The sequence below is a fragment of the Eulemur rufifrons genome, chromosome 7, assembly GCF_041146395.1.
Source record: "Eulemur rufifrons isolate Redbay chromosome 7, OSU_ERuf_1, whole genome shotgun sequence".
In the NCBI taxonomy this organism is placed as follows: Eukaryota; Metazoa; Chordata; class Mammalia; order Primates; family Lemuridae; genus Eulemur; species Eulemur rufifrons.
In genome coordinates, this window is record NC_090989.1 from 65,677,775 (window position 1) to 65,693,801 (window position 16,027).

Here is a 16,027-nt window from a genome sequence, read left to right on the forward strand (position 1 = left end):
CAGCATGTGCCTGTAGTCCCAGCTACTCAGGAGATGGGAGGATTGCTTGAGTCCAGGAGTCCAAGGCCAGCCTGGGCAACATAGCAAGACCCCCAACTCAAAAAAAAAATATTCACACACATCCATAATTATATCCTTAGGAGAAATTCCTACAAGTAGAATTGCTGGATCAAAGGATAGGCACACTTTTTTCTCTAAGATATTTCTGAAATCTCTATCTTCAAAACCCTTGCCTCCTTTCCCAGTTCCAAGCTGTCTGGTGGAGAGCTCCCCAGGGGTGCTCCATGGGACCCACCAGCTCCCTGGATTTAATTTATCTGAAACTAAGGTCATCTCCCAAGTAGCTTGCTCCTCCCTCCATTTTCCTGCCACTGGTGGAATTACCTTATCCTAAACACCCTGATCTTAGAGTGGTAATCTCCTCTTCCATTGTCTTTTCACATCTGTCTCTTCCTACATTCTCTTACCACTAGCTTCATCAGGAACATCCCCCTCCTTGCCTGAACAATGGCCAACTCTCCCTCCTTACTCTCAGATCTGCCTTCCACTTTGTCCCCATCTGATCTCACCCCCACTGAAAACTGGCCACAAAACAGCTCAGTTACCCTGCCAACTTTCACTGTCCACCACTTCCCCATGTCATTCAGCACCCCCCCCCCAACTGCTCTTTACACCCCTGCAGAGATTACTCTTTTTTCTCCACAAATCAAACTCACTTCACCTGGGTGAAGCCCCCTCTAATGCCCTTCTCCTGTCCCTTCCCTTATAGACTCTCCCTCCTCCTCTGCTCCCAGCACACCTAGCTTATATCTCTATTAAAGCACTGTCACATTGCATTATCTTGACTTGTTTACAGAACTGTCTCCATAATCTGCTGAATTCCTTGAGGGCAGAGTTGGTATCTTATTCTGTGCCCAGCGCTTAGCCTGGTGCCTGACACATAGGAGGTGCCTAATAGTTGTTGATAAACACATGGTATTAATACATCTGGGGCATGGTGAGCGGGACGGGGTCTCAGGTGTGTGATGGTGGATGAAGATGGACAGGTAGGTTGAACTCTTGAACACAGTGTAGAGGAGGCTGGGCTTCAGTTTAAAGGCAATAAGGGGCCCCTGAATTTAGGGACAGGGATATCCTTGTCCGTTCTGTTTTGGGAGGCAAACTGGCAATGACATAGCCACATTGAAAAAGCAAGATCCAAGAGTATGGGAGACCAATCTGGAAGCTATTGCAGAGCAGATGTCTATTGGGCCCAAAAGTGACCTGGCAATGGGAATGACACCATTGGCTGGAGGAGGCCCGTGGAAGGCTGAGAAGGAAACCTGGGACCAATCCCTAGGTAGAGGAGGAATCCTCAAGATTAGAAGAAACCAAAAGAATACTGGGGAAGGTCACAGGAATAAAAGGCAGAGGTTAAGACAAACTGGAGGTTGTACATCTGGTATAGAAAGGCAAGGATGCTGTCATCTGATAGAGTGCTGACCGAAGGACATCTCAGGCCTCTCTGAAATGAGTGCTTGGTTTGCTGTAAGTCAGGTGACTACAACGCAGGGCACAGCGGGGCCCTTTGGGAGACCTGCAGACACGCCCCCTTCCTCCTCTAACCATCTTCCCCCTGTGCCTCAGTTACCCTTCAGGACTTCATTTTTCACTCCCCTAGACTGATTTTTAGAGGAATATTTCTATTTTAGAAATTAGAATATTTGAATATTAATATTTTAGAATAGTCAAATACTTGTAGAAGTGGGTAGTAGTATTACTCCCCTACCTAAAAATACATCCCCCCCCCAACACTGCTTAAAACTCCTCTATTAGATAGTCATGCTGTGGGATAACACTCCTTTGCTAAAATGAATGCAGAAAATCGAGAGACAGAAAGATTAGTGGTTGCCTACGCCTGAGGAAGGAGGGGAGTGGGGAGTGACAGCTAACAGGTACAAGCTTCCTTTGGAGGGTGATGGAAATGTTCTAAAATTAGATTATGGTGATGTTTGCACAACCTCTGTTAGTACCATATAATAAAATCCACTGACTTGCACACTTTAACCGGTGAGCTTCATTGTATATAAAATATATCTCAATAAAAATGGTTGGAAAAATGAATGCAGACATCCCTAAGAGGTTGAGGGACTTGTGGCAGAACTGTCATTCATAGCAAGTCATTGTGAATGAGCTTAATCGGGCCCCAAGCATGGGGCCAAGGTTGGGGGCTCTAGGAGAATGGGTGCTTGCCTTTCAGGAGTAGGGATGAGTTAGGTAGAGGAAGGCGGGAACTCTTATGACCAGGGTGTATTCCCTGAGGCAAATGAAAGCATAGACCGGGAGACACTGGGTAGAAGAGGTCGGGGTACCTGGGAGCGGGAAGGAGGGCAGAAATGGAGGTCAGTTAGGAGCTGGAGGTCAAAAAAGGTCTTTTCCCCTTGCACAGTTTTGCCCTGGAGAGCCCTTCCCTGTAATGAGTTCTTCAAAAGAAGTTAAGGAACTCTACCCAAGGCACTCTCAAGGCCACAAAGGACCATAAAGATCATCTCATTCCCACAATCAGGTAGAAATGACTCCACAAGGTGTGTCCACCTACCCTGGACATTTGCATTTTGAAAGCAAGCCCCATGCTTCAAACTCAACTTACCTTTCAGTTTTCCCCAAGTCAGAAAGTAGTTAACAGGATGGTGCATTGGGCATCTTGAAAGTTTGCTATCTGTGGGGCTTGGGGCCAGTGTCTTAGCCACTGGGCACAAATCGCTGAGTCCCAGCACAGGGAGCCATCCTATGCACAGCTAGTCATCCACCATGAGCTCTGACAAGGAAACAAGGGCATCAGCCCTCTTACTCTTGACCTCTGGCTTCTTTGGCTTGGAAATCGAGGATGATAAGTTTGCAATTAGCAGTCTGGGGAACTGGGCCCTAGATTTTTCCAGACACCATCCTACCCCTAAACCTTGGACCCTCATGGAACAGAAAATATTCAAAGAGTTCAGATTGGAGCTGAGGTGGAAATGGCTGATAATAGCATGATCTGCCACTCTCCCAGGTGTTGACATTTGCGTTTTAATGGAGGCGGTTAATGCCTCCGTTTAAAGGAGTGACTAATATGTTCTTTCAATTGCAACTGGAGGTAGGTGGGAGACCCTTTGTGGCCCTGGGCCTTTTGACTCTCCCTCTAGTCACATCGCAAGGACTGTACCTGATTGGCAGCAGCCAGTCCTTAGGACTCTAATGCCCACATTCTGTGCTTTATCTTTGTTCCGTTCTTGATTGTGCTTTCTTTCTTGCACTTTCTCCTGAATCCTTTTTTCCTAAAAGTCTAGGAACATCCCCATGAGTCATTTATTCTTTCAACACACATAAACCGATTACCCATTTGAAGCAGAAAACTCTGCTGGGCACAGTTGAGTGGGGGGAGCTGGAGAGGGATGCCAGCAAGATGCCACCCCCAAGAAGTCAGAGGTGAGGAATTCACAGAAAGAGCTAGAGAACAAACAGCACAGTGTCAGCAGAGATGGGCCTTGCAGCTTGTGCCGAGTGCTTTGTGAGCATTACAAACATGAAGTAACGAATTAATAGGAGAAAAATATTCTTATAGGTTGGGGTGAGCAAGAAAATCTTCAGGGGATGGGGTGGGGTAGGGGTGAAAAGGGACCTTGAAGGATGCATAGGAGTTGGATATACAGCGACTGGATTCAAAACATTCTACTTAGTCACAAAAGACCACATATTATATGATCCTATTTATTATATGAAATGTCTAAAATAGGCAAATCTATAGAAAGTAGATTAGTGGTTGCCTAGGGCTAGGGAGGCTTGGGGAGAGAAACTGGAAGTAATTGCTAATGAGTCTAACTGGAGTGGTGAAAAGTGTTCTAAGATTTTGGTGATGGTTCCATAACTATGTAAATATACTAAAAAACCATTGAATCAGACAATTGAAATTTATATGTAAATGTATCACAATAAAGCTGTTACAGGCACAATGTTGGGCACCTGTATTCCCAGCTACTGGGGAGATTGAGGCAGGAGGACTGCTTGAGCTCAGGAGTTTGAGATCAGCCTGGGCAACATAGCAAAACCCCATCTCAAAAGAAAAGTAAAAAAAAAAAATGGAGGGAAAAATGGGAGCCCCCCAAAACCCACTCTTTTAGTAACAATGTTTCACAGTTATAGAAGGAATATCCTAGTTTCAAGTTCCTAGTCTTTTCCTGTATGAAGACCCATTTTTAAGGCAAAAAATTTTCAAGGACCTTAGCATGGTATATATGTACTTTTAATTAAGAAAATACATAATGGTGAAAAGCTACTATAAAATTAGTCATTTAAATGTGTTAATAATTTATCAATCCGAATAGCATCTATACATGTTGGAAAAATGGTTCTGTATTTGTGGGAGGAACATGTTTATCATATCTACAGATGGGGCTTAGTGTCCCTCTTTCAATATCTCCTTGGTTCTTAGGGGTCCTCAGCCTACAGGGTTCGAATCCTGGTCCATGCTCCATCAAGGTGTGTTTGGGTCAGCGTCTTGGTCAGGGTCATGGATGGAGACCCACCATCAGAAAATCTGATACTACCTCCTCCCAAGGATATTTCTGCCTCTTTAAGCTGCTCAGTCAAAATGGCGCCCTTTCTCCTCCCAAACCAAATGGGCTTTGCTGAGAGCATACCCAGCATGGAAGCCAGCCAGAGCCATGCTGTTGGCAGACACTCTTCTCTAGCAAATGTAATTAAAGGCAGCAGCAAGTGCCTATTAATTTTTCATTAGAAAAGTCAGAGGCAACCTTCTTGGAAGGCAGCATCATTGAACTTGGGGTTTGGTAGTGCAAGCCAGACTATCTGCTACCCTGTACCCCTTTCCATGAGTGCACGCACATGTTCACACAGTGAGTTCCCAACCTCATTATTGAGCACAGGTGAGAAAGAGTCAAAGACCAGCACCTCTGTATGCTTCAAAGGTCATTTTGTCTCATCCCCTGTCTCCAGTTACCCCAATGCCTAGCTACACATGTAATTGACTGCATGGACTAATACCGTATAGGATGTTTCCCTAAGCTGGGTCTCCCCAAACTGTGTTTACATGCCATTCTTATAGTTTGAACCCTATTTTAAATGTCCTTGGGGAGATTACTATTCAAAGCTCTTTATGATAAATCCTTTTGAAAAGAAAATACAGTGCCTACTCCCGAAAGCGTTGCTTTATCAGGCAGGGGCAATGCCATGAGGTCAGAAGAGGGCAGTAGGGGCTGAGGGAGCACTGGCCCTAACAGCTATCCCCCTATTGGCAGGCAGGGGCAATTCCACTGGTAACTGGGCAGTTAGCTTAGCTCTTTCCCTTAGTCCTTGGGCCTCCTTACTGAGGCTTCCGGCCTGATGAGCAACCTGTCTTTCCACGCGACACAGAGGAGGATTCAGGGGAAGAGTGCTACACTTGGTGTCAGAACAGCTGGAGGTTCTACACCAGCTCTACCGCTTTCTAACTCAGTGACCGCTGACAAGTCACTTCACCTCTCTGAACTGCAATCCCCAACAAAGATAATAATGTCCTCCTTCCTCCCATGATGACTTTTTATGAGGAACAGGACAATGATGTGAAGGTCCTTTTCAAGTTATTCACCCTTATGTAAAATGGGAGGCATTTTTAATAATAGCAAATTAATAAATTTGCTCTTAATAAATCCAGATGCTCATTTTTGAGGTTAGCATGGAATGAGGTACCATCGCTGGGTCTCAAGCTCTTTCATACATTTATAGATGACTATGATAAATAATTTTATGTCTGTGCTGTGCCTGTACCAGCTCCTCTAGGAGTCTGGGAGATCTGCTCTTTCATCTCTGCTGTATTCAAAGCAGGGCCCCCAGGGCCATGCAGATGAGGTCTCTGTTCTCAAAGATATTCCCTCTTTGAGAATTCTAACAGACTGCAGCCTGCCTGCCATGCAGACAGGAGTCCTGCAGGCGTGGGTGGAGATTAGAGTGGCCTGGGAGAGCTTGAGTGGTGCTGAGTGTTGTTTCTGCTCTCAGTGGCCACTCCGGCCTTGGAGTGGTCCTGCCCAGTCTCCATGTGGCTGACTCTAAATCTGTGACTGGGGTGGCAAACCAAGCTGTGTTAGAGATCGTGCTGGGGCTGGCTGACCTTCCCCAAACCCGGATAATCTCTCTCCTTGGCAACAGGCTGGGGCACCGAGGGACAGTGACAGATTGTGAAATCCTGGGGCTGGGCTTTCTAGAATTACTTAAAAAGAGAAAATATTAACAATACCTTGCATTTGTATAGTGCTTTTAGCAAGAAGGAGAGAAAGCAGTCTTTAAAAACTGTTCAAGGAGAAGGCAGCTTTGCTGTGTGCCTGGTAGCAAATCAGGTGGATAAGAAATGTGTTGTCTTATTCTTATCCACTCAATAATATTGTGAATGTTAGCAGAAATAATTTTTTTTTCACAGATAAGGATGCAGAGAAAGAGAGAAGTGGAGTGACTTGATCAAGTCACCCAGCAGAATTTGGGGCAGAATTTGACCTAACCTTCTTGCCTTTTTTGCATTGGCCCAAAGCAGGCAGAGAGGATGAGTCTGGATGACATCGCAGTTCACTTTGTCTACCTGAGACTGTAGACAGCTCTTCTGAGTCAGATTGTGTACTTGGTCCTCTAGGGCACACGGGAGTATGTCTGTACTTACAGGTCAGAAAACAATGAGGAAGAGTAGGGATGGTGCATGAGAAAAATTGGCATCCTCTTGCAAGATTCTTTGCATTAAGGATCTTTAAGCAAGGAAGGGCCAGACTCAACAGATCAGGATAGGCGGGGCTGCTTCTGCCACCTAGGGAGACTCAGTGGGGTTTGGAGATTTAAAGAAAAGGACAATGAACTCTAGCCAATGGGCCAAATGCAGCCCACTTCCTATTTTTGTAAATAAAGATTTATTGAAACACTGTCATATTCATTTCTTTATTGTCTCAGCCTGCTTTTGTCCAGAGATCATATGGCCCACAAAGACTAAACTCTTTACTGTTTGTTGACCCTTGCCTTATACCGTACACATCAAAAATTAACCTAAATTTATTGTAGACATAAATGTAAAACCTAAAACTATAAAACTTCTAGAAGAGAACACAGGAGGAAAATCCTTGTGAGCTTGGGCTAGGCAAAGACTTCTTTGACAAAACACCAAAAGCACAATTTATTATTTTTCAAATTATCCAAAAATGTTTTGATAAACTGGACTTCATTAAAATTAGAACTGCTCTTCAAAAGGAGTTGTTAAATGAATGGAAAGACAAGCCACAGGCTGTGAGAAATTATATACAGATCACATATCTAAGAAAGGATTTATATGCAGCATCTATAATGAATGCTCTAAACTCAATAACGAGAAAACAACCCAATAAAAATGGGCAAAAGATTTGAACAGATGCCTCACCCAAAATGGGTGAAGATATATGGCTAACATATAAGGACATGAAAGGATGCCAACATTAGTAGTCATTAGGGAAAAGCGAATTAAAATCACAATGAGATACCTGTTAGAATGGCTGAAATTAAAGAGTGGCCATATCAAATGTGAGACAGAATATGGTGCAACTGGAATTCTCATTGCTGGTGGGAATATAAAATGGTACAACCACGTTGGGAAGCTGTTTGGCAGTTTCTTAAAAATTTAAGCATGTACATACCATAAAATCCATCCATTTCACTCCTAGCCAAGAACAATGAAAGCATATAAGCATATGTCCACACAAAGATCTATATGCTAATATTTATAGCAGCTTTATTCATAACTAGAAACAACCCAATATCTACCAACAAGTGAACAGCAAAACAAACTGAGGTATATCCATGTAATGGAATAATACTTAGCAATAAAAGGGATGAACTATTGATAAATTTAACAGCATGAATAGATCTCAAAACAATTATAATTATCCTGAGTGGAAGAAGCTAGATTGAAAAAAAAGAGTACATACTATATGATTCTATTTATAAAAAGTTCTAGAAAATGCAAACTAAGCTATAGGGACAGAAAGCATATCAGTGGTTGTCTAGGAATGACAGGCTTCGGGGGCAAGGAAGAGTGGGAGGGCTTGATTGCAGAGGGCCACAAGGAAACTTTGGGGATAAAGGATGTTTGCTATTAATATCTTCATTGCGGTGATGGTTTCATGGTGTGTGTGTGTCTGTCTGTCTGTCTCTGTGTGTGTCTGTCTGTGTGTAATATGTCAAAAGTTATCAAATTGTATACTTCGAACATGTACCTTTTCTTGCATGTCAATTATGTCCCGATAAAACTATTCTTTAAGCTTTTCAATTTTTGTTACTCAAATAAGCTTCATTTTTAAATTTAGCTTTCTGACTCTGCTTGTGTCCTCAACACTTTCACGATGACTTTCTGCTCCTCGATAAGGAAAGTGTGCTTGATCCTGTCATGGACACATTCAGCACACATGGAACCACCATAGGCCCTGCTGCCATGTTCTTTTGTTTTAGACAACCTCGTAAGGACTTCAGGTGTCACAGCATGAACCCCTCAAAGCCTGCCTGGGCAAAGCCACATGCAGAGTCTGGTGCTCTCGCAACCTTCTTGCTATAAAGATAAACAGTTCTATTGTCGGGGGCTCGGGACAGCCTAGATTTGTTAGAGGTTGCAGGAGCACCTGTGATGATATGTCAAATGCTGGACCACTCTGAGTGCCTCTAGACAGCATCCCTGGAAGAGGCTCAATAAAGCTATTTTTTTTTTAAAGGAAGAAGAAAAATCCTGATCTTGTCATTTCTTTCTTTAAACACTGTGTAGTTCAAGGCAGCCAGCCCACTCCCCAGGCTTTATGTGCCTTACTCTCACCACAGCGGTTGAGCTCAGCAGCCACTCCGTCCTCTCAAGCCTTCCCTTCATGCTAGGGGGCCACAGGTGACCACGGTGTTGCCGTTGTGTGATAGGGACTACCAGAAGGCTCTCTCCTGATGTCACTGTTGCCTTCCAAGCTAACTAAGTCAGATAGGCAATCTCAGATTCTCATGCCCTTGAGAGACTGTTGCCTGCCACCATCTTGGTATCAATCGCTTTACTGCCGAGAGTTAGTTACAGAAAACAGGATCCACTCTAGTTGAAGCAGAGAGGAATGTATTAAAAGATGCTGGAGACGAGTTCAGGAAGGAAGGTCCTAGCCATTTCTGCATAAGGGAATTACCTCAGTAAGTAGGGAATGATCTGACTGTAGAATATGAAATCTATATTATAGAAGTACCTAGTTAATGGGGTTTCCCCCCCAGCACATCGTAACTTCCCAAATCCTCATCCTGTCCAATGACTAGTAAAACTCAGCTCAGAGCCTTTGATTAATGGCTTATTCCAGGTCTGGCGTAGGGAAAAGACAACATGAACCTGGAATGCCTCATTGGGCTAGAAAGAAAGACACCCTCAAAGATTGATGGGGACATGTCAAAAGAACAGAGGACACTACACATCTATTAAAATCTATTTTCTGAAGCAAAACAACAATGGCAACAAAAACCTGATAAAGTCACAAGAAGTGATTCCAGGCTCACTAAAGGATGATTGAGAGAACCAGCCGTCTGGTGGGCAGGGAGACACCTCCCACCTGGATGTGAATCAATGATACGACATCAGCCCCCCCCACCCCGGGGAGGAGATCTTTGAGGAAGACACCAGGAAAGCGTCCTAGTGGGGACCAGGGGTCCTGAGTTCTGGGCTGGCCCACAGGCGAGTCTTTTCCTCCTCTGAGCCCCTGGTGTCCTTGCGTGTTAAATAAGGATGTAGGGGGGACCCCAGGTGTTTCCCAACTGAGTTCCCTGTGGCCTAGGACTCCTGGGAACTGCGTTGGGTGCTGCAAGGGCCAGAGAGAGCCCTTGAGTTCTCTCTGGGGTGAGTTCTACCCAGATAGTCCTGCTTGTCTCTGTTGTATGTTGACAGGTACAACTCTCAGTTGACAAACTCAGGAGGTACAGAAAATATCAGTTCCTTTATTTTCTAAATTTCTAAATTAATTTCTGACTCCCAGGACCCATCCTAGAAGCTGGATAAAGTGTTCACCTCAGATATCCTTGGGGTTCTCCTCTCAGGCAGTACCTCACTTCTGGGACAAGGGTACCCACTGAGAAGCCACATCTCTGTCCAATGGCCCCCAGCTGCCTCTGCCCATTCTGTGCCACTCCTGGGACATGGTGGCTTTGGGAAGCTGACCGATGTCCCCCTCTGCCTTTTCTCACCCACAGACCCTTTCCTCCAGCCCACTCTCCAACCTGGGAAAGCCCTTCCTAGCCTGGGGGAAATCTCCTCCCTTTGGGTTTCTTCAAGACATTCATTCAGACTTTGCCAGCCAGCCCTGCTTAGTGGGTGAATTCTGCGCCCCGAAATTTCCTGTGTTGAAATCCTAACCCCTAGTACTTCAGAAGGAGACCTTTTTTGGAGATAAGCCTTTACAGAGATAATCAAGTTAAAATGAGTCATGAGGATTGGACCTAACACAATATGCTGGTGTCCTTATAAGAAAAGGAGATTTGGTCACACACAGGCACAAAGACGATGTCAAGAGAAGCAGCAGGGAGAAGACGGCCATCTACAAGCCGAAGAGGGTGGCCTGGAGCAGCCCTCAGCCCTCAGAAGGAACCAGCCCTGATGACGCTTTGCTCTCAGACTTCTAGCTCCAGAGCTGTGAGGCCGTAAGTTTGTGTTGCCACCCAGTCTGTGGTACCTCGTTAGGACAGCCCTGGCAAGCCCGTGCAGACTCCTTCCCCTCTTGACCTCCTGCAAACCCTCCAAGTCCTCCTCTCTGTTGCAGGCTATTCCCTGTCGTCTGCTTGAATAGAAGAAACGGATAGGAAGTGCATATTTCATAATCTCCTTCAGCTACACATATAAGGTTTTATTTGAACAGAGAATCAGAGGCCAAAAAGAGTTTTAAAATCAGTGGGCCGATGAGTTGATGATTATTGTCACTGAATTGTACCATTCTCTCTACTTTTGCATATATTTGAAATTTTCCATTATCAATTGTTAAAAGGGGAAATGAGAGAAAACATGACTTGATGCCACTGGACTAGAGTAAGACCAAGGTGTGTCCCGTCTCTAGAGTTCGATCCCGGTATTGTCAGCCCCTGTCCTTGTCCCTACCAGCCAGGCTGTGCTGACAGCATCAAGAGCCAGCCCCCAGAGCCCATGCCTGCCTTCCCCAGCCAGGCTTGGCACGGAGGCCTCCACAGCCCTGCAGCAGCCACAGCTGAGCTGGGGTGGCAGACAGACCCCCTGGGTCCCAAACATCGAGCAGACCTCCCCGGGCAAACCTCACCACCAACTTGGCAGCTCACAGTATCCTTTGGATGACTCCTTACCCCAGCTCCTCTCCCTCTAAGGGGTTGTTTACCCTTGTAAAGGAAAATAAAAATCTCAGGACCCCCTCCCCCGACTCCTTATACAAAAGGAAAGGCAAAGGCCTCAGGCACCTGAGAAGGACTGTTTAGGCAGATCTTTGATAAGGAAACTCCTGCTGGCCTTCCATAAGCAAGGACACGCAAATTGTAACTTAGATCTGCAGCCCAACTAAAACTAAAGTCTGTTCAAGTCATACTAATAATGAATTACAAGTTTATCCAAGTTTATCTTCCCAGGTGCAGAATAGAAACAAACAAGATCAAACACTCTTCCACCTACCCAGGGGCATCCACATAACTGATGTTTCCTTCTCTCCCTTTTTCTCTTCTAACTTTCACCTTATCTCACGTAAAATGTAGATTTTGTAAAATGTAGATTTCCTCGGCCTCCCAAGAAGGTAACCATTTGCCTCCCTTCCTAACCCCTTTGCTCTTTTTTTCTTTGTTTGCCCTGTCCCCCTTAAATATTGAGATTCCCTAATTCCCTCCAGGAAAACAGTCACAGATTTGTCCGTGCTTTGTGTTTTTCCTGGTCATATCCTCAGCCTGTGGCTTAATAAACCTCCCTTGATTGAGATCTTTGCCTCAGTCACTTATTTTTGGTTGCCACCCTGAATCCTGTATTACCATTTAAAATACCAAATAACTACTCAAATGTTACTAATGACCACTCAAATTATTTTTCTGGGCCAGCCGCAGTGGCTCTTGCCCAACATTCCTCCTCATCGAAAGCTCTCTTTAACCTCCAGTTCTGAGTCAGGGCAAAAGAACCCATAGAAACAATAGTATTTGTGGCATTTTAAATGAGTTCTGGATAGTACTGGTACCAAAATCACTGTACTCCTGGCACTATGGTGAAATAGTTAATAAATGGCAGCCCGATTGTTCTCAACTTCCTCGTGTCTCAGTTCAGGGGCATTCTTTATTTCTTCCTTTTTAATTCACCCTCGAAACTCACGTCTTCCTTTAGAGCCAACACCAATGTTGAAATTTCTACTGGCAAAATGAGAAAAGGAAGATGGGCTTTGCTGGGACTGATTTAATCAAACTTAAGCAACTGTCCTTTTATTTTAGGATTATGTTCTTGCTATTTTTTGGTCTTCATGACATTGTGGTATCAGTGTGTTATGATGTATCGGTTAGGGTTTAATTGCAGGCGCAGCAATCCCTCTATCTTAAGCAGAACAGAATTTAATACAGGGGTTTAGGACAACTTCACTAGAAGGGCTGGCGGTGCAGACTTAGGCTGGGCTCCTGGCAATGACTCCCGAACATGGTAGGACTGGCCTGCCAAGAGCCCCTGCCATTGCTGCCAGGATCAGGAATCTGGGGGTTCGGGAAGACACTGGCCCCATCTGCCAGCTCCAGGGCTACATCTCTTCGCAGGGGCCACATCAGTCTAAAATGGATGCCACAGACACTGCCTGTTGACACCTGAAAACTAGAGACTGGGCCTTGGGCTACGTCTGCCCCAGGGGAACCGACCATCTTATCCCCGAGCTTTCCAGGGGAAACAGCGGAAGCAGCAAAAGCACAGGCTTGGCCACGCTGCCTCCTTCCAAATCTCATGCCAGCACACCTGCCCGGCAGAGGGCCAGTCACATGCGGACCTGGGGCTGTGAGGTCTGCTGCTGGGGGGGACTGCAGTTGCGTGGACCAATCTGCAATACTTGTCACTGGCAGTAGCTTGTTTTCCTTGGCAATCCTATGGCTGGTGCCCCATATTTCACTTATTTCTGGGATCCAAAATCCTAGGGGTGGCATCAGCCCTCTAGAGCAGCCCCATCAAGGACAGAAATTAAGCTAATTATATCTACACCAGAATGTCTGATAAACATAGGAAAAGGTACTCCTCTTTGCCGTCATCAAGGGGATGCAAATTAACATCATGATTAACCTCGATTAAAATCACCACCATACACCTACTAGACTGGCTAAAATGAAAAAGTGATGATAGCAGGTGTGTATGAGGATGTGGAGCAACAAGTGTGTATCAGCACAGACACTTGGGGAAACTGTGGCCGTACCTACTCAAGCTACGAGTATGGCTGCCCTCTGACTCAGTAATTCCATCCTGAATCCATCAGAAAAAACAGGTATGAGGCTGGGTGCGGTGGCTCGTGCTTGTAATCCCAGCACTTTGGGAGGATCATTGAGCCCAGGAGTTCAAGAGCAGCCAGAGCAACATAGCAAGACCCTGTCTCTACAAAAAATAGAAAAATTAGCCGGGCATGGTGGCACATCCCTGTAGTCCCAGCTACTCAGGAGATTGAGGTGGGAGGGTCCCTTGAGCCCAGGAGTTTGAGGTTGCCGTGAGCTATGATCGTGCCACTGCACTCCAGCCTGGACAACAGAGCAAAATGCTGTCTCAAAAAAAAAAAAAATCAAATAAAAAAAATGTATAAGTAATGTTTTTAAGAGGTAAAAACTATAAACAACCATGATGTCCCTCAGCAGTTGAATGAATAAATAAATTGGAGTATAGTCTCACAATAGAGCATTACACAGCAATGAGAGCCAACAAGCTACAACTACATGCAACAGCATGCATGAATATCACACACATGATGCCAAACCAAAAAGACAGGCACGAGGAGGGCCTGCTGTTTGCTTCCATTTATAAGCCACAAAAGCAGGACCTTAGAGGTTGGCACAGCAGCTTGCCTTGCGGGTGGGTGGGTACTGGAAAGGAAGATGATCTTGGGTGTTGATCATGTTCTGTTTCTTGATCTGGATGCTGGTTACACATGTGTGTTCACTCTGTGAAACTTCGTCTTGCTGTATCATTTATGATACATGTACTTTTTAATGTGTATAGATACTTCAGTAAAATTGACAAAAACTAAACAACCACTTAGCTTCAATCTTTCTTTCTCCAAGCACCTCCCACCCACTGCAGGCTGGTGACAACGATGCTTCCACTTACAGAGCACCTGCTGCGTGCCAGGCGCTGCTGATTCTCACGAGCTACGGCGTGGACGCTTACCCCGTCCTATGGGTGAGGCACCCGAGACAGGACAGATGAGCAGCCTGTCCACAGCCATCCGGGGGCAGTGCTTGGGCCTTGAGCCAGCCCTAGCCTGTGCCCTTCCAGTACAATCCACTGCTTCTCCACTGTGCTGGGTCTCCTTTCCCGGTCTGCAGCCTGGGGAAGTGGTCCTTTGCCAAGGATTTGGCCACCTCCCTGTCCCCGCCCCCACCTCTGCTCCTCTCCCCGACTCCAGGCCGGTAATGCTGAGCAGCTGCCACCATGGCCAAGCACCCTAGAGGGCAACATGTTGTTCCTTGATGACAAGCCTCAGGGAGCCACACAGCTGCTGTCAGCCACACGCGGTGGTCTAGTAGGCTGGAACTGTCCTCGCCCTTGTGCCAACCTCTCCTGGGCATGGCACGGGCAGTGTTTGGGGGATCTGCCCAGCCAGGGCCTGCAGGAGCAGGGAGGGAAGACTCGCACCCAGGACCAGCCCCTGTGGTCACCTGCCTTGCTGGACCATCTGTGGGTGAGTAGAGCCCCTGGCTACTCTTGACCCTAGTGTCCTGGACATGCCTGACGCCCTTGGGGAGGCCCCTGCCCCCGGCCTTGGGAATGTCACGGATGTGCAGTGTACGTCTGCTGTGCCCTCTGTCAGCGCCTGGCATCAGTGCATTGAAAGGCAGTGCCGGTTGTGGAGCTGGGCAGGCATGGAAGGGACAGATGCCATTGAGAAAGACACAGCCTCCCTGCCCTCAAGTAGCTTATAGCCTTGGTGATGGTAGTGACTAACATTTATTGAGCACTTACTATTTGCTGGGCACTTGTTCTAATTTCTTAATAGACATTGTCTCATTGAGGTCTTAAAACAACTCTTTAGGTAGGTACTACTATAATTCCCATTTTACAGACAAGGAGCTGAGGCTCAGGAGTTCAAGGGGCTTGTGGCGGGCAGCCTGTAAGCTGGCCCAGGCGTCCTACCTCCTTGTACTTACGGCCTCGCATAACCCCCCAGCCGTTCCAGTGCAGGCTGGGCTGACTGACCGCTTCTGTCGAGTGGCATAGGCGGGAGTAACGGAACGTCATTGCTCCTGAGGTTGGGTTATAAAAAGACTGAGGCCTCCGTCTTGGGGGCTCTCTCTGTCCCTGGTCACTCGCTCTCGGGGAAGCCAGCTGCCCTGTTGGGAGGCAGCGTTGTGGAGAGGCCCACACGAGTGAGCGTGGGCACGTTCTTCCCCCAGTTGAGGCCTGCGATGGCTGCAGCCTCGGCCGACATCCTGACTGTAACCCCGTAAGAGACCCTGAGCCAGACCCACCCAGCTAAGCTGCTCTCAGATCCCGGACCCACAGAAACAGTGACACCATGAGCAGCTGTTGTTTTAAGTGGCCAAATGCTGGGATAACTTGTCACGTAGCAATAGATAGCTGACACTCTTGCCCACCCTCGCACAGCCTGTCTGTGACCGGCTGGAATTTGCAGCCAAGCGTGTCTGACTTCAGCGTCCGCGCTCTCACCCGCCCCACAGCACGGCTTCCCCCGTAATGCAGAAGAGACACAGTCAACGCTCGCACGGAACTGAGACTGTCTGAATTGACGACAAAGCTGAGGGCCCAGTAAGCGTGGGAGATTCTTTGCCATTCTGTACCTCAGTTTTCTCATATGTAAAATGGGAGCAATATTAATAC

At 46.4% G+C, this 16,027-nt stretch overlaps 1 pseudogene; it reads right to left on the reverse strand.

Annotated features, from left to right (window-relative positions):
- Nucleotides 1-8,323: 8,323 nt before the first annotated feature.
- Nucleotides 8,324-15,427, reverse strand: LOC138385738 (large ribosomal subunit protein eL34-like; annotated as a pseudogene).
- Between the last annotated feature and the right edge of the window lie 600 nt (nucleotides 15,428-16,027).